Source organism: Eriocheir sinensis, unplaced genomic scaffold, assembly GCF_024679095.1.
Source record: "Eriocheir sinensis breed Jianghai 21 unplaced genomic scaffold, ASM2467909v1 Scaffold297, whole genome shotgun sequence".
In the NCBI taxonomy this organism is placed as follows: Eukaryota; Metazoa; Arthropoda; class Malacostraca; order Decapoda; family Varunidae; genus Eriocheir; species Eriocheir sinensis.
Window position 1 is genome coordinate 340,001 of NW_026111606.1, and position 9,291 is coordinate 349,291.

General features: G+C 41.2%; 1 protein-coding gene and 1 long non-coding RNA gene across 3 annotated transcripts in view; one reads left to right on the forward strand and one right to left on the reverse strand.

Annotated features, from left to right (window-relative positions):
• The window catches only part of LOC126991522 (RAB6-interacting golgin-like), a 13,219-nt gene extending 11,843 nt beyond the window's left edge, over window positions 1–1,376 (forward strand). For both annotated transcript variants that reach the window (XM_050850268.1, XM_050850269.1), the window contains exon 7: window positions 1–1,376. This exon is cut by the window's left edge and continues 1,843 nt beyond it. The gene's annotated coding sequence lies outside the window, so the exon portion shown is untranslated.
• LOC126991523 (uncharacterized) overlaps window positions 1–5,059 on the reverse strand; it is a 5,538-nt gene extending 479 nt beyond the window's left edge. The window contains exons 1-2 of the long non-coding RNA XR_007745625.1: window positions 2,623–5,059; window positions 1–2,542 (exon numbers count right to left, since the gene is read on the reverse strand). The exon at window positions 1–2,542 is cut by the window's left edge and continues 479 nt beyond it. This is a non-coding gene — a long non-coding RNA (uncharacterized LOC126991523). The remainder of the gene's footprint in view (window positions 2,543–2,622) is intronic.
• Between the last annotated feature and the right edge of the window lie 4,232 nt (window positions 5,060–9,291).

The window sequence follows — 9,291 nt, forward strand, 5'->3', positions numbered from 1 at the left end:
GCAGAAACTCAATACCCACTTTTATCTATAATTTTCAAGACATTTCTCATACTAAACAATCTCGCAAGGTCTGAAGATAAGGAGGGAATGAAGGGGCTCTTTAAAACCACACTCCACAGCCTCACTCATACTTCTCTTGATAGGATACATTAGTGTGAGGCAGATAAGAGAAGGAGAGAGAGAGAGGAAAGGAGTTTGCAAAAAGTGTGTAACAATCTCGCAAATAGGGAATGAATGGGCTCTTTAAAATCACACTCGCAGCTTAAATCATACTTCTCTTGATAGGATACTTGAGTGTGAGGCAGATAAGAGAAGGAGAGAGAGAGAGAGGAAAGGAGTTTGCAAGAAGTGCGTAACAATCTCACAAGAAGGGAATCAACGGGCTCTTTAAAATCACACTCGCAGCTTAAATCATACTTCTCTTGATAGGATACTTGAGTGTGAGGCAGATAAGAGAAGGAGGAGAGAGAGAGAGGACAGGAGGAGAAGAAGGAGAGAGAGAGGACAGGAGGAGAAGAAGGAGAGAGAGAGGACAGGAGGACAGAAGGAGAGAGAGAGGACAGGAGGAGAAGAAGGAGAGAAAGAGAGAGAGAACAGGAGGAGAAGGAGAGAGAGAGAGAGAGAGAGAGAAACAGAACAGGAGGAGAAAAAGGAGAGAGAGAGAGCGAGAGCGAGAGAGAGAGAGGAACAAATGGAAACCTCTTTTATTTAACACCTCCTCCTCCTCCTTATTCTCTTTCCCTTTGAGTTACTGGCGAGGTATTTTCATGAGACCAGATTAATTGTTTTTCCAGGGGCAGTGTTGTTGTGTTGTTGTGTTGCGTTAGTGTTGTGTTGTGCTTGTTTTCACAGATTAGGGTCTCCCATGGTCTATCATCTATTAGTCTCTATGTATCTGAGTGTCTATGGCTGAGAGGAACTTAACCATGCTTTGTACTGGGTTAAGGAGAGAAACACATAGACTGAGCAAGAGAGAGGGAAAGGGAGAGGGAGTTAACATATGTGCCGCTGAACTCAAGGTGCTAAATTGGGTGCTTCTTCGACAGGTGTGTTTTGCAGGTGTGTTGTTGTGTTGTGTACCTGTGTTCTGTGTTGCTAATGAGGTGTGTGTGTGTGTGTGTGTTTGTGTGCATAGAATAAGGTTTGTCTTGCTTGTTTTAAGAGCACTGATGAGAACAAAAGAATTAGTTATTTAAATATGAGTGTGATAAGTCAAGGGAAGATGAACAAAAGTGAGGGAAGTCTTGAAGAAGTTGATGGAGGAAAATAACGGAGACAGAAAGAGAGGAATGAAAAAATAATAGAGGAGAATAGTCATGAAGGGCAAACAGGAAGGAGGAAAGGAAGGAAAGAAAGATTGATACGAGAGAGAGAGAGAGAGAGAGAGAGAGAGAGAGAGAGAGAGAGAGAGAGAGAGAGAGAGAGAGAGAGAGAGAAGGAGGACAGTGAGGAAAAGCGATGATAAAGGAGAGGACAAACTTAGAGAGAGAAGAAGGAAAAAAAAAAAAAAATGTGGATGGTTCAAGATAAACAAAAAAAAAGGAATGAAAATTGAGTAAAGAAAGAAAGATAAAAAAAAACAGCCTTAGGAAGAAACAAACAAAAAACAAACATAAACAAAAGAAAAAAAACAGTCAAGATGATTCATACATTTCACAATTATCAACTAAAAACAAACAAAAAAAAAAAAACATTGCCATTCATTGATAGAAGAAAAAATATATATAAAACCCAAATTATCTCCAAACTTCACAATAATTAACAAACAAAAACTTCATTACCACTCATTTCACACATTAATTAGGGCTTCCAAGAGTCAGGGCTAATCGCTCAGTAATTACCCAACGACGCCCATTAATGAGGTGGTCTAGAATGTGCTAAAAGGGAAGAGGATTAATATCTACATATATCCTGGTTTTACGTGGTCTGAAAGTGGTCTGTTTACAGTCTGAAAGTGGTCTGTTTGTGGTCTGTTTGTAGTCTGGTAGTGTACTGTTTGTGGTCTGTTTGTGGTCTGTTTGTGGTCTGATAGTGGTCTGGTAGTGGTCTGGTGGTGGTCTGGTAGTGGTCTGATAGTGGTCTGATAGTGGTCTGTTAGTGGTCTGAGGTGGTTTTCTTTCTTTTTTCTCTTTTGGTAATGGTCTGTGTGTCTATAGCTAAGATATTTTGGGTCTGATTGGTCTGTCAGGGGTCTGTTTTAGGGAGTGTTCAAATGTTAGTTTAATTCTTTATGATGTTTCTTTATGAGTTATGTACCCTTAAAACCTCTCCCTTCTCTCCCCCCTTTAGCACCCTTAGTAAGAACCTCCGCCCTTAAAACCCCTCCCTTCTCTCCTGCCCTTACCACCCTTAGTACGAACCCACACCCTTAAAACCCCTCCCTTCTCTCCTGCCCTTACCACCCTTAGTACGAACCCACACCCTTAAAACCCCTCCCTTCTCTCCTGCCCTTACCACCCTTAGTACGAACCCACACCCTTAAAACCCCTCCCTTCTCTCCCTCCCTTAGCACCCTTGTAAGTTATGCTCCCTTAGTATAAACCTGCACCCTTGAAATCCCTCCCTTCTTTCCCTCCCTTAGAACCCTTGTATGTCAGTAAGTTATGCTCCCTTAGTATAAACCTCCACCCTTAAAACCCCTCCCTTCTTTCCCTCCCTTATCACCCTTGTATGTCAGTAAGTTATGCTCCCTTTGTACCAACCTCCTCCCTTGAAATCCCTCCCTTCTCTCCCACCCTTAGCACCCTTGTCTATCAGTAAGTTATGCCCTTTTGTAATGTTATATAATACTTTTTTTCTCATTTGCTGTTCTCTCTTCATATCGTTATCTAATGTTTTCTGCGTGTGTGCGATCTCGTTTCCTGTGTTCTCTCGCAATGCTATCTAATGCTATCTCACATTTTCCCAGCAATGCTATCTGATGCCTCTTCCTCAATGCTATCTAATGCTATCTCACATTTTCCCAGCAATGCTATCTGATGCCTCTTCCTCAATGCTATCTAATGCTATCTCACATTTTCCCAGCAATGCTATCTGATGCCTCTTCCTCGTTCCCAGAGTGGAGACGGACGCTGGGGCTCCTCACACACCTTACCTTATCACCTTGCTGTCCTCATGTAGCCGATACAGGTGTTGTGTGCTGCATAATGGCCACTGACACACCCACACATCTGTCACGGCACTCGTCTGGCCCAATGGTGTTAAGGGTTGGCACTATAGGGGACGGACTTCACTCGTACATGGCCTTCGGAGATGTTTATGTGTAGGTTTAGTGTCATAATTTCTTCTATGTGAGTGTCGTTAACCTGGGGGTATATTTTTCCACCTGTGATGTTTTCTAATTAGTTATTTTTTACATTGTTCTTTACTGTAGCAAATTTTTTCTCTATTTCTTCTTCTCTCTCATCTTCACTGTTTTCCTCCTCTCTCATCATTTTTATCTTCTCTTCTCATTTCTCCTTTTCCTTCTTTCTCTAGTTATTTTTTTAGTGTTCTTTACTTGTTGCAATTTTTTTCTCTCTCATTTCTTCTTCTCTCTTATCTTATCTTTTTTCCTCCTCTCTCATCATTTTATCTTCTCTTTTCTCCTTTTCCTTCTTTCTCTCCTTCTCTTCTATTCTTCTTGTTTCTTTTTTTCTCTATAATGTTCTTTACTCTCTACCTTCTTGTTCTTTACTGTTTTCTTGTATTGTTTTTCATATTTTTACCCTAATACTCCTCTTTAGCAATGTTTTCATCCCTAATGTTCTTTGCAATAATGTTTTTCCACAAACGTTTCTTTCTCCTGCATTGTTTTCCCCTAATGTTCCTCTGTAGCTGTGTTTTCTTTTAATATCCATCTCTTTTATTTCTTCCCCCTGCAATGTTCTCTCCTACTTCTCTTCATGATGATGTTCAGAGTTGCAGGGTAACATCACTCACAAACGAAGATGTGTGATTTTAACCCGGTAGCTGCGGGGATCATGTTTCTTAAAGGCCCTTCCCTCTGAGCGAGAAAAATGAGAAAAAATCATCACCCATGCAAACCATTTCATAATATATATCAACGCATTTGTGATCAGTTTATGCATCATCTATTTTGGGGGGTTTGTGTTATGGCAAAAATTTGGCTCGTCGCTAGTACCATCTCTGCTACCGGGTTAAGCTTAGACCTCACCCCTATCTCCTGAGTCCCTGTGTGTCAGTACGTTATGCCTCTCGGTGCCAGACGAGTGCCGTGATAGAAGACTTAGAGGTCGGTATTATAAGGCGCTTTGGTTTCTCACATCAGCTATTTCTAAAGGTCAAAGAGGGGATCAATCGGCTTCTAATGAGTGTTTCTTTAGGTTCATGGTACAGAAGAAGGGTCAGACTACCACCAGGGTCATAAAACTACTTCTGGATATGCCCAAAACTCCTAGGAAAGCCTGGTCAAATAGGTGAACTTTGGAGACGAAATGTTTAGTAATACGATCGAGAGTGTCACCTCCGAGGATGCCGCCCACAACACCCGACAGACACGGACTACCTGAGGACTGTTAGAAATAAAAGGTGAAGGTGTGGGGTGAGGTGAGGTGAGAGAAGACTGCCCATCCATCTCTCCTCCACTCTGGCCTCTGTAACTCCGCTGATATCTCTCGTCCTGTTTCTCCATTGCATGTTTTTTAGAGTAATGCTTAATATTCGCAAGCAGTGAGGTGGGGAAGGAAACGGATAGGATAGAAGGTAGTTTTTACTCTTCTTATGCACAGTTAGCACCCGTCTTCCCATAGAGGTTTGTAGTTGTAGTAGTAGAAGAGAGTTAACACCCATCTTTCCATAGGTTTGTAGGAAGAAAGGAAAAGGATATTATAGAAGTTAGTTTTTATTCTCCTTATGCACAGTTAGCACCCATCTCTCCATAGAGGTTTGTAGTAGTAGTAGAAGTACACTTAACACCCATCTCTCCATCGGTTAGTAGTTGTAGTAGCAATAGAAGTAGGAACATGACAAGTAGAGCTCACGTCTGGAGGGATGGGAAACACAAGGGAGAAAGTAGTGTTGCAGGGAGGATATTGTGGGTGTGCTTGTGAATGAGTGGTGGTGATTGGTGGGGGGAGTGAGGGGTAGGGGGCATATTAGTGATGGGGGGGAGGGGGGGGTGGCATATATTAGTGATGGGGGGGAGGGGGGGGTGGCATATATTAGTGATGGGGGGGAGGGGGGGGTGACATATATTAGTTATGGGTGGGAGGGGGGGAGGCATATATTAGTGATGGGGGAGGGGGTGGCATATATTAGTGATGGGGGAGGGGGGTATATATTAGTGATGGGGGGGAGGGGGGGGTGGCATATATTAGTGATGGGGGGGAGGGGGGGTGGCATATATTAGTGGTGGGGGTCTGTGGTGGGTAACTGTGGGTCCATAGACATACTGTGGGGGGCATACTGAGAGAGAGAGAGAGAGAGAGAGAGACTTATATTCTTCTCTCCTTTCTCATCTTCTCTTGTCTCCTCTTTTCTTTCTTCTTCTTCTCATTTCTTTCTTCTTCTTCTCATTTCTTTCTTCTTCTCTTTTCATTTCTTTCTTCTTCTCTTTTCATTTCTTTCTTCTTCTTCTTCTCATTTCTTTCTTCTTCTTCTTCTCATTTCTTTCTTCTTCTCATTTCTTTCTTCTTCTTCTTCTCATTTTTCTTCTTCTTCTTCTCCTCATTTCTCTCTTCTATTCTTCTTGTTTCTCGTATTCTCCTCTCCTTGCGGTTGGGTGTTTGGTTGACCTGAAAAAGCAAACAGTGACTGAAACAAACAGGACATGAAGTAAATATATAAGCTAACCAGATTTCGCGTGTAGCATTTATACAAACTTCAAAATGGAATACCTGCAGATTTTTTCCTCTACTTCACCTTTTTGTCTTTTTTATGTAGACTTGAAAATGTAAGATGAAAGAAAATGTTTGTTTACTCTATTCTTCTCCAGCTATTAAGTTCAAAAATGTTAAAAAAAGGTATTTATTTTTTACTTGCATATCTGTGAGCTTTCAAGAAGTTTAGCATTAGTTGCTTTAATTAAATTTCTAAGGACAGTTTTGTGTAGTATTTCTAAGCGCTCTCTAATTATGATTCTCTCCGTTTTTGTCTTAAGTAATTTTGTTTAGATTCTCGGTGCAATATCTGATAATTTTTTGAGATGTCGCCACTTCAATTTTAAGTTTATAATTATAAGTTTCATTAATAAAAGCAATATTATTTTAAGTTGACATATTTGATAAACAGCTTGAAGTATGTTTTGTGGGGTAGATTTAAGTGTGTGTGTGTGTGTGTGTGTGTGTGTGTGTGTTGCGTGTGTGTGTGTGTGTTGCATTCAGCTAAGAAAACAAACGTCAATGTGTGTGTGTGTGTGTGTGTGTTGCGTTCAGCTAAGAAAACAAACGTCAATGTGTGTGTGTGTGTGTGTGTGTGTGTGTGTGTGTGTGTGTGTTGTATGCAGCTTATCACACACAAAATCAACAGTGGTGCTTCTTACGGATAAGTTTGAATTACGTGACCCGGTGTGTTGCTGTGGTGGGCAGGCGTGGTGGGTGTTGTTCTTCCGTGTGTTGGTGTCCTTGTTGCTGTGTTGCCGAGGGTGATTTGTTCGTGCCTTGTATTGCAGGGAAACACTTCTTAGGGTTGGTGTTTGTTGGGGTTCCTTTAATGCTTTCGACCTCCCATCTTCTCCTTCTTCCCGTCCTTATCTATACTTCACTTCCTTTCCTTCTTTGACTTTTTTTCTCTTCTTCTTTCATCTTTTCTTTTCCTTTTGCTGTCTTGTTATTTTGTCTTTTTTCTCTTCTTTCATCTTTTCTTTTCCTTATGCTCCTTTCCTTTGTCTTTTTTCTCTTCCTTTTTTTCTTTTCCTTTTGCTGTCTTGTTAGTCTGTCTTTTCTTTTCCTTTCATCTTCTCTTTTCCTTCTGTCTTTTCTTTTTCCATCTCTTCATTACCTTTCCTTCTTCATTCCCTTCCTTCTCTTTCCTTTCTCTTCTTTCTCCTCCTTTTTTTTCACGGTTTTCTTCTATACTTCCTTTTCTTCCTCCCATCCCTCTTCCTTTCCTTCTTCTCCTTTTCATTTCCTTCTCCTCCTTTCGTTCCTTTCTTCGCTTTTGTCTTTCATTCACTCCGTCGTCGCGTGTGATTTCGTCCGTGCTGAAACAATAATTAATAAGTGATAACAATGATAATAAATAGCAGTAATAATTATATAATGTCACCTTTCCATTCCTTTAGTGGCATAGTTAATGTTGTCTAGGTGTTGTGTGTGTGTTTTTTTTTAATACTTTTTAATATAATCCCAAGCTTTTATGGACCTGTTATGTACCTGTGGAGTTTGTGTATGTAAGGACAGGTTAAATTTGTGTGTGTGTGTGTATATGCGTTTATCTGTGTGTGCGTACCTGCTTTTGCATTCACCAATATTATTCACTATTCTTCAAACAGGCGTATAGCTATCACAAAATTACCTGCGTCAACCCACGAACTCAAGCCATTTATTTCAAACTTGATATAATACGATAACTTTTATGCCAATGTTAACGTCTGGAAACTCGTCAACTCTGTCATTCACCGTCTATCGATCAGTCAAGTCAGTCAGAGCCACTCAGTAAAAAGTTAACCAGTCATAGTCATTCAAATCAGTCACCCCCAAAAATCACTGTCATTTGTCAGTCAGTCAGTCAGCTATTTATTTAGTCAGTGATGCTGGACAACACTTTACACCCGCAGCCTGAGTTTAGAGAAGAGTGAATGGTGAAAAAAGTACTAAATTCTTTCATAACAACATTGATTTTCTGTATATTGTTATTAACCCTGAATTGTGAGAGAGGATGAATTTGGGAGAAGCTGATTAAACAATGAGAAAAGTATAAAACAGTGTGTTATTAATGTCTTTTGAAGTGATGCGCTTCTCTGAGTTTCTGCTCATTGTGGAACACACGAGAGGAACATTTGAACCGTGGGGGTGTGGGTGGGGGCAAACTTTTCTACTGTCGTGAACTGAACTGGGACCAACGAGATGATCACCAGTAACCATTGGGAAAAAGTTGGAAAGTTTCGTTTAGTCGGCGCAACATCTGTGGTCATATGCCGGAGAGAGACAGAAGGGGAAGGAATTATAGGAGAAGGGAACAGATACCAGGAGATGGGACACAACCCCCCGATTAATACCTGGTACCCATTCACTGCTGGGTGGACAGGGGTAGGGTATCAGAAAAGCCGCCCAAATTTTTCCACTCCGCCCGAGTAACCATTGGGCCAACAAGGTCACCACATAACCAATTTCTCCACCTATCAACTCGACACAATCTTCCAAACACCTATCCCCTATTCTTCGACAACACTCAGCTGTCACCTTATTCTACACTACACATCCTCGGTCTATCCTTACCTAAAAAAAAATAACTGAAAACTTCATAATTATCTCCTCTCTCACTGAATGATCTTCCTCGAGGTTGGGCGTTCTGTATCGTCTCTGCCAGTTCTTTTTGCTCTCCCAGATGCTGTCCATATTTACGGGCCTTGTCCGCCCTCGTATGGAGTATGCATCTCAGAGCCCTACTAGACTGAGTGGAGTCAAAGGCTCTTCGTCTCATCAACTCTCCACCTCTTACTATCAATTTTCTACCTCTTAAATTCCGCCGCAGTGTTGCTTCTCTTTCTGTTTTCTACCGATAGTTTCATGCTGACTGCTCTTCTGAACTTGCTACTGCTAGGGGTGGGCAGGTACCGGTACCAGTACTGGTACTAACGGTACCAGCTAAACGGTACGGTACTGGCACTAGATTGCTCGGATTTATTTATTGGATTTATTGATAATTCTTCATGTCCGATTCTTTTATTTTAGGTTGCTAATAAATATTGCTATTGCTATTAGACTATGATCGAGTACATCCATAATAACTATACATGCTATTTTTTATCGAAAAAATAAATATTCACTTCATTGAGAAGAAAAAGTCAACTGTGTGTGTGTGTGTGAGACACACACACACACACAGTGGAGTTTGTCGTCTCATTTATGTCTGCCCTTAATTAGGTTGTTTCTTCTGTTGTACACACTCTCTCTCTCTCTGAATGAAGTGAATATTTATTTTTTCGATAAAAAAATAGCATGTATAGATATGTTATGCTCCACTTGTCTACCCCTCACACAGGCAGACAGGTGCTCTCCCAATTACTTAAACTGGGCTCGCTATGGAAAACACAGTGCTCCCACGAGGCGGACAGCAGACACAAAGACACTCCGGCGGACACACTCGCACACACCCACAGAGCACACAGCGAGGCACAATTAAATACAG